General features: G+C 47.5%; 1 protein-coding gene across 1 annotated transcript in view; it reads right to left on the bottom strand.

Moving 5' to 3' along the window:
* Positions 1-9,431, bottom strand: part of GRIK4 (glutamate ionotropic receptor kainate type subunit 4) — a 271,109-nt gene that overhangs the window by 213,963 nt on the left and 47,715 nt on the right. The gene's annotated exons all lie outside the window — the stretch shown is intronic.

Raw genomic sequence — 9,431 nt, 5'->3', positions numbered from 1 at the left:
AAGAGTGAAGAGTGCCCGAGGCGAGAGGGGTGCGAGTTTAATCAGCTCATTCCCACCTCAGGTGCTGTATGGTACAGGCATTGATGAAATGGCAGCTGAAAAGCTGCTTGCACCAGCATTTCCAGCGCAGCCAGAAGCTAGAAACAATGCTGATTCTTCAGGGGTTTCCAACTCCGTCTCTCAGGCTCAAGGGTCACACAATCGTCGTCTTCACAGGCCGTGAATTCCTGGCAACTTTTCAAATGGCCTCTCTGAACCTTTCTGAGGTTCGGTAACCACCAACACTGTAAATAAGAGGTTACACCACCACGTGGGAGGACACTACCTTCGTCCATTCCTGTCTGTTCTGCGCCTTCATCCTCCAGTTGTTCAAATTAAATTTCTGTAGGGCTAACACTACATTGTCTAGCCACCTTCGTCTTGGGCTGCCAAGCAGCCTTCTCCCCTCTGGTACCCTTTGGTGCATCCACTCTTTCAACGTGGCCCTGCCATTGTGGTCCTCAGGCTTTGTCAACCCCTTCCCAGCTACAGTAATGGGTGGCACCTTTAAACCTACTTCAGAGCATTCAACAGCTTGTGGACATGCCGACAAGGCCGCATTGCCCCGAGTGAAGTGTTTTCAGAGCCAGCCAGGAGTGCTACAGAAAAAAAGGCAGTCAGTACTAAGCCTCCAGCACACGCTCAGAGCTTGTACTTCTGGAGCTGGGAAGCTGTCATCTTGCAGAGGATCTGCCTGTCGGGGGCTGAATCAGCACAACACTGAGCATCCTGGTCCTGATCCAGCCAGGCGTGCAAGCATGCGCTTCGAGGCCGGGTGTGCGAGCAGGCTCATTGATTCCAGTGACATGATTTGTGCTTAGAAGTTAAGCATAATCTCCTGTGCTTGGCTGGGTTGGCAAGCGAGGGCTCAGCACCTGGCAGGATGCAGCCTGTACGCAGCACGGGGGAAACAGTGGGTCAGACACTCCTTTGCCATCTGCAGATGCAAAGCAGAGCTCAGAAGGGAGCTCCAGCCCAAGCCACAGCGCAAAGGTCCCGAAGAAGAGTTACATTCAGGGCCCTCGCCCCCACATCATCATTTCACTGGGAGGATTTGTAGGTTCAATTGACTTGATCACAGACACAGGGAAATCTTTCCTCAGGGATGGTATTTGGGGCAGACAGGCCTTTCAAGCTGGATAGACATACCCAACCTGCTTGTCCCAGAGGACAAGGGGGATGTCCTGGCTCCCCATCATTTTTGGGGAGCCGAACAAGGAACTCTACGGAGGCTGATGAGGTGAAATAAAGGCTTGGATCTGACCTATGGGCCCATATTTGGCTCTAGGGACTGAACCCAAACCCACTGACCTGAGAGCTGCCATGGAGTTCAGTGGTCTCTGGGGCAGGGTTGTAGAGCACTTGTCTCATACTGGAAGTATATGAAAATGATATGCGTGCACATCCATGATCCTTCCCATCCATCTTCCCACATTTCCTCTACGCCCCTGTCTTCCACGGCTGTGCCCACCTGTCCCCTTCTCCCCAGCAGCCCACCACATACTGCCTTATGCTCCCTCACGCCCCACAACCTGCTCTCCCCTTCGCCCTTCACAACCTGCTCCTATATATCCAGTTTTAAATCACGGACACTCAGAGACACAAGCCAAAAGGGGCCACTCACATCATGACACAGATCACGGTTGATTCTCACTCATGGATAAGAAGCAGGACGTGGTGGGGGAAGAGGAAGGGGCAGGGATGTGGTTGTCCAAGTGACTCTCCTGGAGTAACCCAGGGGCTCCTTATTAACCGGGTTACTGTCCCAATTGCTGCCAATGCAGTCTGCCCGAGGGCTTGGACATGAGGGCCTCGACCTGTGGATTAAGACCCTGTCAAGTTATTTTACTCCATCCCATCATGGGATAATAGAGAAGCTTCTACCCATGAATAATCATAAGTGCAATTCCTTATGGCTCCTTCCTGACCATTAGAGAGCTCCTGGACTGCCGACACAGTCACTGAATCATCCTGCCTGATCCCCTTCATGCAGCTGGGCAAAGCCATCGCTACCGTGACATCCTTACAAACCATTCGACAAACGGCAACCCTGGTGCTCATCCTACTGATGTGCAGCCACTTCTGGGGTGTGGGGCTGTGGTCAAGTGGAGCAGGGCTGCCTACACAGGAGGGGTTGAAGGAGCAATGCTGGCCACAAGCAGCCGAGCAAGAGCCTTGGTCTCATGAAGGGTGCTGGGGGGGTCTCCAACATCTCTGCTGCCCAAATGGAAGAGGTCCTGTGGCACTGAACAGGGTGGCAGTCGGTGTCTGTGGACTTCAAGCCAGCCTATAAAATTCAATCCCTGGGATAGAAATCTCCCAGTTACACTCTGTGGGCTGGGGGGAACAAGCAGCACTCTCCAAACAGCCTCCTCATAGGAGATGCAAAATGAGGGGCACCAAGGTGGGCAACCCTTGTGGGTGGGTGGGTTGCTTTTCTAGGCTGCAAACCACATCAAGCTCATGGATTTTGGCCCCAGGCAGCACCTCAACAGAAAGTACTCAGCAGATACGCTGCTTGAATGCTGGGTAGGTAACACCCATGGGTCCCTGCAGCACTCACAGAGACCACTCTAATTTGCCAAGTGCTGTACAAATAAATTAGAAAAAGACGGCCCTTATACCTGCTTGCTCTGAGCTCTTTGCAGTAAGTATCTCAGTATAAGCACGTGATAGACAAAAACGGGGTGGGGGGAGGCAGGGAGCACAAGGTAATAACGAGTTAATGATGGCAAGTATGAGAAAAGACAGCCCCCGGGTTCACGCAGAGACCCCGCTCCTGTTAACAAAGCGGGTCAGCAGAATAGCCCCAGATGCCGGTGGGGAGCATAAATCCTGCCACCCAGCTGCAGCGGGCATGGACATTATGAAACAAAAAGGGATAAAAACGTTCTACTAAATTATGCAGCTTTTCAGAGTCGTTTCCACAGAACAGCCTTGGTTTCATCCCTATTAAATTCTTTAAGACTTTTCCATAAGGGGACTATTGAAATCAATTTTTTGTAGAGGTTTTATTACAGGAAAGGTAATTAGAACTAGCAAACAGGTCATTTAAGGGGAAAAAAAACCCACAAAACAACCCAGCCAAGCTACATTGGGTTAAGATCACATACGCAGCCACAGGAAACCACTGCAAAGGCAGAGACAGAGCCAAGCGAATCAGGTAGAATATGCCATCAAGAAGCTCCAGGGGCTTCATTTGAGCCTATTATCATCTCAGACAAAGGGAACAGAGAGGAGTTGGCATGTCTTAGTTGCATGCAAATACACAGCCTAGCGGGACGGTAGGAGCAGGGTTAGTAGGTTGCCAGAATGGGATAAATTCATCTGCGTTCTGACTGGGGAAGGAATATCATGTATTTTAATTAATATGGAACATTCCCATTCATCAATAGACAAAAAACCAATAAATACTAAAAACGTCAAGCAGTAATTACTAGTTTCCCCTCCTTTGAAAAATAAGGTAGAATGGGTGACATTTATACCCAATCAGTAGAAAGAGCAGTGCCGGGTGCTTTTAATTAAGAAGAGGCCGGCTAAAAGTCTGAAGGAACTCAGCTACTCTCCTCTGGATTTTTTACCCTTGCTCAGATTTTAATTTTCATTCATCAAAATTTAAAAAAAAAAACACAACCCTCCAATATGCAGAGTGGATGCATATAGAGTTGCCTCTTTCTTTTTTTTTTTTTCCTCCTTCCCTTTAATGGTTTTGCCAAAGGAGAAAAATAATTCAGACGTGGCCAAAAACAGCACTTCAATGTTTGCTGTTTTATCGCCTTCCATTGTACTTAATTATAGATGTGATATAACTTGGATGATCGTTTCTCTTTCTGGAGTAAATTATATAATCACTTGCAACCACACGCACCCACCTACGACAACCATGTTACAACATAAGGGCTGCGTTTAGCTAATAGTCGTTTTCCAGGCGTAGAGCTTTCTGCTAGAGTTTGTCGTCCTCGCATCGTCTATGTGCCAGCGCTTACTACTCTGAGTGGTCTCAGGGAAGTCATCGAGGCCAGGCGCTGCAGTCAGCAACATGCCTGCTGGCTACTGTTTGTGCAGACCAAACTGTGACTCTGAGCCTCCGTCATCCTCCCGGAGCTGGCCCGTAGGAGAGGTTTCATGAAACTAGTACAGCTGCCAGCGCGGGGGCTGAAACCCTGACCTGCCAAATCGGTTGAACCCTCGTTGACTTCTGCTGCAGCAGAGACTAAGCCTGCTAGCACGAACAGTAGAGGCTCTCGCTCTCCAAGACGAAGGTGCTTGTTAAGAGCTATTTGTAATATATTACAGCTCTTACTGAGCCTACAGCTTTATGAGCAATACAACACACTCCATACTTATCTGCCAATATGTGGTGTCTTTCTCCACATTAAACTAGTTGTATATGGGCAGGATCATACTGACACTGTCTCATTTTACTGTCCCTTGCTAAACTGCCTCAACAATCAGAAGAGGACAGCACCAACGTCACCAAAAACATGGGCACACTAACCAGCTCAGCGGTTCTCCACCTTTTTAGACTCAAAGCACCCCTCGACAGACTCAAGGCACCCCCTGGGAATAAGCCAGCTCTAAGTTTTCACTCCTCTTTGGGTACAGAAAAATATAATAGAGCAATTCTTCTATTGCAAACAACTCAGAAACACCACAACAGGGCAGAATATTTTTAACACTATGGATTCCTCAGCAAGTTTGCAGGCAACACCAAGCTGGGCAGAGTAGTAGATGCCCTGGAAGGTAGAGCTAGCATTCAGAGTGAGCTCGACAAGTTGGAGGATTGGGCCAAAAAAAAAATCTCATGCGGTTCAACAAGGACAGGTGCAAAGTCCTGCACTTAGGACGGAGCAATCCCATGCACCGGGACAGGCTGGGGGCTGACTGGTTGGGCAGCAGCTCTGCAGAAAAGGACCTGGGGGTGAGAGGGGACAATATCTGAACATGAGCCAGCAATGCGCCCTTCCTGCCAAGAAGGCTAACGATATCCTGGGCTGCACTGCTAGGAGTGTTGCCAGTAGCGATTATTCTGCTCTATTCTGCACTGACGAGGCCACATCTGGAGTCCAGTGTCCAGTTTTGGGCCCCGCACTACAGAAAGGATGTGGACACATTGGAGAGAGTTCAGTGGAGGAAACAAAAATAGTGAGAGGGCTGGGACACATGACTGATGAGAAGTTGAGGGAACTGGGCACTGGGTTTATTTAGCTTGGAGAAGTGAAGACCAAGGCGGGATTTAATAACAGCCTTCAACTACCTGAAGGGTGTTTTCAAAAAGGACGGAGCTGGACCATTGTCAGTGGTGGCATTATGACAGAACAAGGATCAATGGTCTCAAGTTGCAACAAAGGAAATTTAGGTTGGATATTAGGAAAAACTCTCTCACTGGGAGGGTGGTGAAGCACTGGAATGGGTTACCCAGAGAGGTGGTAGAAGCTCCATCTTCGGAGGTTTTTAAGACACGGATAGACAAAGCCGTGGCTGGGATGATCTAGTTGGGGCTGGTTCTGCTTTGAGCAGGGTTTTGGACTAGATACAACCTCCCAAAGCCCCTTCCAACCCTCATTTCCTATGATCCTAAATCCCTGGGTTTATCTAGTGAATCATCTTGCATACCTAACAGTACTAACATTGCCTGGAAGTTCATGGCACCCTTGAACAGACCTCGAGGCACCCCAGGGTGCAATGGCTGACAATCACAGAACTAGCTACTGCACTGGATATGGAGCCAAGGGTTCGCTGTGCACCAGCTGCTCAGTGTTAACTGCTGATGTGCACTCTCCTACCCCACAGTCTAGTGACAGCTTAACTGTGATATTTTAGCTTTAAGTAGAAGGTGGCAGCTAACGAAGAGTGGCCAATGTGCACTTAATCCTCAGCCTCTTGTAGCAGGCAGTAATTAGCTCATTGCACATGTCCTGATTATTCAAAACCCATGAATCTTATTTCGTGTTAGAAAGAAAGGCAAGATCCTGACGAAATAAGGCTGTAGCTCTTGGAGTCATGTTAAAAAGGGGGGAAAGTATTGTGGAACCTCTAAAAAAAACCCCCAAAAACAAAAACGAGGGAATTGGCAACGTTGAACATGTAAGTTGAAGCATGGGATGGGGCATAGTTGCCTCCACACATCCTCGCCTAAGATGCTAACCTGGCTAAGCCATCTCTACACTGCAGGTAATCCCAGTCACTGCCTTGAATCCCGGTTCCTTGGCTCTGCAATAACTGCTGCAGAGCTAGCATCTAAGACACTGCCTTTGAAGACAGAAGTTCAGTGTGGTTGGGCCCCAGGGCCAGCATGGAGCCCTGTTGAAATCCAGAGTGCATGGCAGCAGGTCAAGGGGACAACCCACAGATTGCTGGACTGGGACCAGAGGCCCAGACCCACAAAAGTATTTAAATCCCTTTTATTCCAATGCGAGTTAGGTGCCTAAATGCTTTGCTGGTCAAAGGTGGAGAAATTCATCCCGCACCTACACCAAGACACAGCCAGGGTTTCCAAGAAACACGCAAGCACATGGACAGACTGTTGAAGAAATTAGCACCACCAAGGACTCAGAGTGGGGTCCCTTGCCCTGGCACATGCATGGCAAAAGCAAGAAGGGCGGCGATTCCTGCATGTCACATGGATGCACCCAAAACTTCAGGCTGCATTACAGATTAATCACAGCTTCAGCCTCCAGCCCTGCCACAACCTCCATGAGAGCAATTCATCACTTTAATTAAAAAAAAAAACCCGTTACAAGGCCTCTAGAGACAGCCATCAGTCTGGGAAGAGAGAAGGAGAAAAACTTTCCTCAGCCTCTAATCGGCTGCCATGTATTACGCCTCCCTCCAATAACAGACCATCTCCCACTACCATTAAAAAACAACAACCCATAGATGTGCTCAGGAGAATATCATCCCGCCAGTGGAACCCATCCCCAATGCTATCTTCCCAGCAAGAGAAAAGACAGCCTTATGTACATCCCCACACACGTTGTGCATTGCATTTCAACTACCCGAGCAGAAGCTGGAGGGGGCAGAGGGGAGGAAGGGAAGGATTAAGACATAAAATTCTATTGATTGATCTGAAATTATACATTGAAACAAAACCCTCTGGATTGGAAATCTTGTATTTCAAGGTGTAATGGCAAGGTGGAACATGAGAAACACGCAGAGGAATAAGCAACCTCATCTCAGAGCATATATTTTGTCTTCATTATGCCCCTGAGAAGGTGTTAATATACACTGTACAATGTATTAATCACCCCTCTAACTTCCAAATGCGAAATGCATCATTAACATTCATGTTGTTTTCAATTAGTTTGCTGTATCGGAAGGAGGGGAGGGAAGGTAGGCTTCCTCACCAAGCTTTTTTTTCCCCCTGTCTTGAAAGTCTGATGATAAAAACCAACCCAGGTGAAAGAAATTAGAAGCCTACGTGTAATTTTTCTAAAGTCCTTTCAGTAGTTAGGGCCAGTTTTTAAAGAAAGTATTTAGGCATCTAATGGTGGAGAAAAGCGCTGAGATTTACAAAAGCACCCAAAATAGGCAAGGTGCTGAAAGCTCATTGGTGCTTCTGAACATTGAGCCCAGGGGCTATTAACTTCTATAAGCAACAAAACCCGCTTTGAGTTGGATTATCAGCAACAGCATTACTGAAAGTTGGCTCCCAGGTGTCTATCGCTTTTAAACATGAGATGTGGGCACTTTTTAATATGTTCCTGTTAACCTATTTCTGCCCCAATCTTGACCTGATGAGAGCCTTGCAACCTCTAGAGGATGTCATTTCAAGAAATCCCCTCCCTACTTTGATACCTAAATGTGTGGCCATAGTCTCAAAAGACCTACTTTCAAAAGTCACTAAATTTGGGTACTAAATTATTGCTTAACCAGGCTCCTACATACTCATAGGCTATAAAGCAAGAAGGGACCATTATCATCACCCAGTCTCATCTCCTGTTTAATGCAGGATAGGACTTCCCTGACTTAAAGCATCTCTCTTAAATAAAAGCATCCGCTTTCAATTTAAGAACTTCTGTTCATGGGGAAGTGACCATTACCCCGCGGGAGCTGTTCCAGTGGCTAATTACCCTCACTTAAAAATGTCCACTTTATTTCTAGTCTGAATTGGTCCAGCTCCAGTTTCCCCATCTGCGGGTCTTGTTATACCTCTGCCTGCTAGGCTGAATGTAGCAAAACGAGAGCCAAGCTCTCTTGCAAAATCTAGCTGTTGGCAAATGTAGATGTCACCATTAAATCCAGAGTGGTTTCACGGGGCCCCATAGAAGTGGTCCCTTCTCCTAAATTCGCCATGCAAGCTCCAGCTCCCACATGCTCACAGACATGCCTTACCACCCATCCATCTCACAGGGGATTAAGGCAGTCGGCTCAAGTCTTCCCAGAAATGTAGAGCTCAGATCCGAGTCTCCCCTGAGGTGTAGAGCTTGTAGCACAACAGATGGAAAAGAAAGCCTGCACACCTGGATTGGAGGATGTGACTGAGCTCTTCAGAGCAATAACACACCACCCCTTTCCTTCCTACCCAAGGAGTACTCCCTCTTTGCACTGGTGATCTTGTGCCAAGGATCAGGAAGCCACAAGATTCAGCTGATCCTCCCAAACATGAGCAGCAATAATTAAAAGCCTCCTTCCTGGACCAGTTCTGAGATGGATTCGGAGCCCCTCTCCATTGAAGTGTTACGTGCATCTTCCCTTAACTGTGGCAGCAAAGCCCACCTAAATCCTCTCATTGGATCACATGAGCCGTTAACCAAAAATTGCATTTTGTTGAAGGCCAACGGGCATGGAGACTGACAGGGCTGCCTGCCTTGGGATAAGCCTTCACACAGGATTGCCCCTTCCCCATTAAACACCTTCCACTTCAGGCAGCAATAAGGCATCATGCCAAATGGCAGGGCCAAACTGAACCGTCTCACCTTCTTAGGACTTTAACCATGCGGCGGAATAGCTGCTGATACCTGCCAAGGCTTTAGCAGGGTGGACTTAAGGAAAAATTAAACGAGTATTAAAAGAAAAAAAAAAAGCATAAGACAAATCTGAGCATCTGGGCCTTCTGCCATGAAAAACGTGCGCTGTCCTCAACTCCAGCAGCAAATGAGGCATGAAACATATCAGAATAGGATATTCAATAAATGGATGTATTTAATATTTTATGAGACTGGAAATCTTGCTACAAAAAGGTTTGGACAATAAATCAAGCAGTAAGAGGGTACTTCTTTTGTTGTTGTTGTTGTTTAATATTGCAAGTAAGTTTGCACGTCTGTCATTAGCAGGAAGAGGGAAGAGAAGTCACTGCCGGCTCAGGGAGGAATCAGAAAACTCTGCCTGGGAAAGCAAGAGACACCTCACTTAGCTATCAAAAGTAATAATTATCCTGCATCACACTCTGT

The sequence above is a fragment of the Alligator sinensis genome, unplaced genomic scaffold (assembly GCF_000455745.1).
Source record: "Alligator sinensis unplaced genomic scaffold, ASM45574v1 scaffold278_1, whole genome shotgun sequence".
In the NCBI taxonomy this organism is placed as follows: Eukaryota; Metazoa; Chordata; order Crocodylia; family Alligatoridae; genus Alligator; species Alligator sinensis.
Note: the sequence above shows the minus strand (reverse complement) of the source record. Positions and strands in the feature narration are given on the sequence as shown.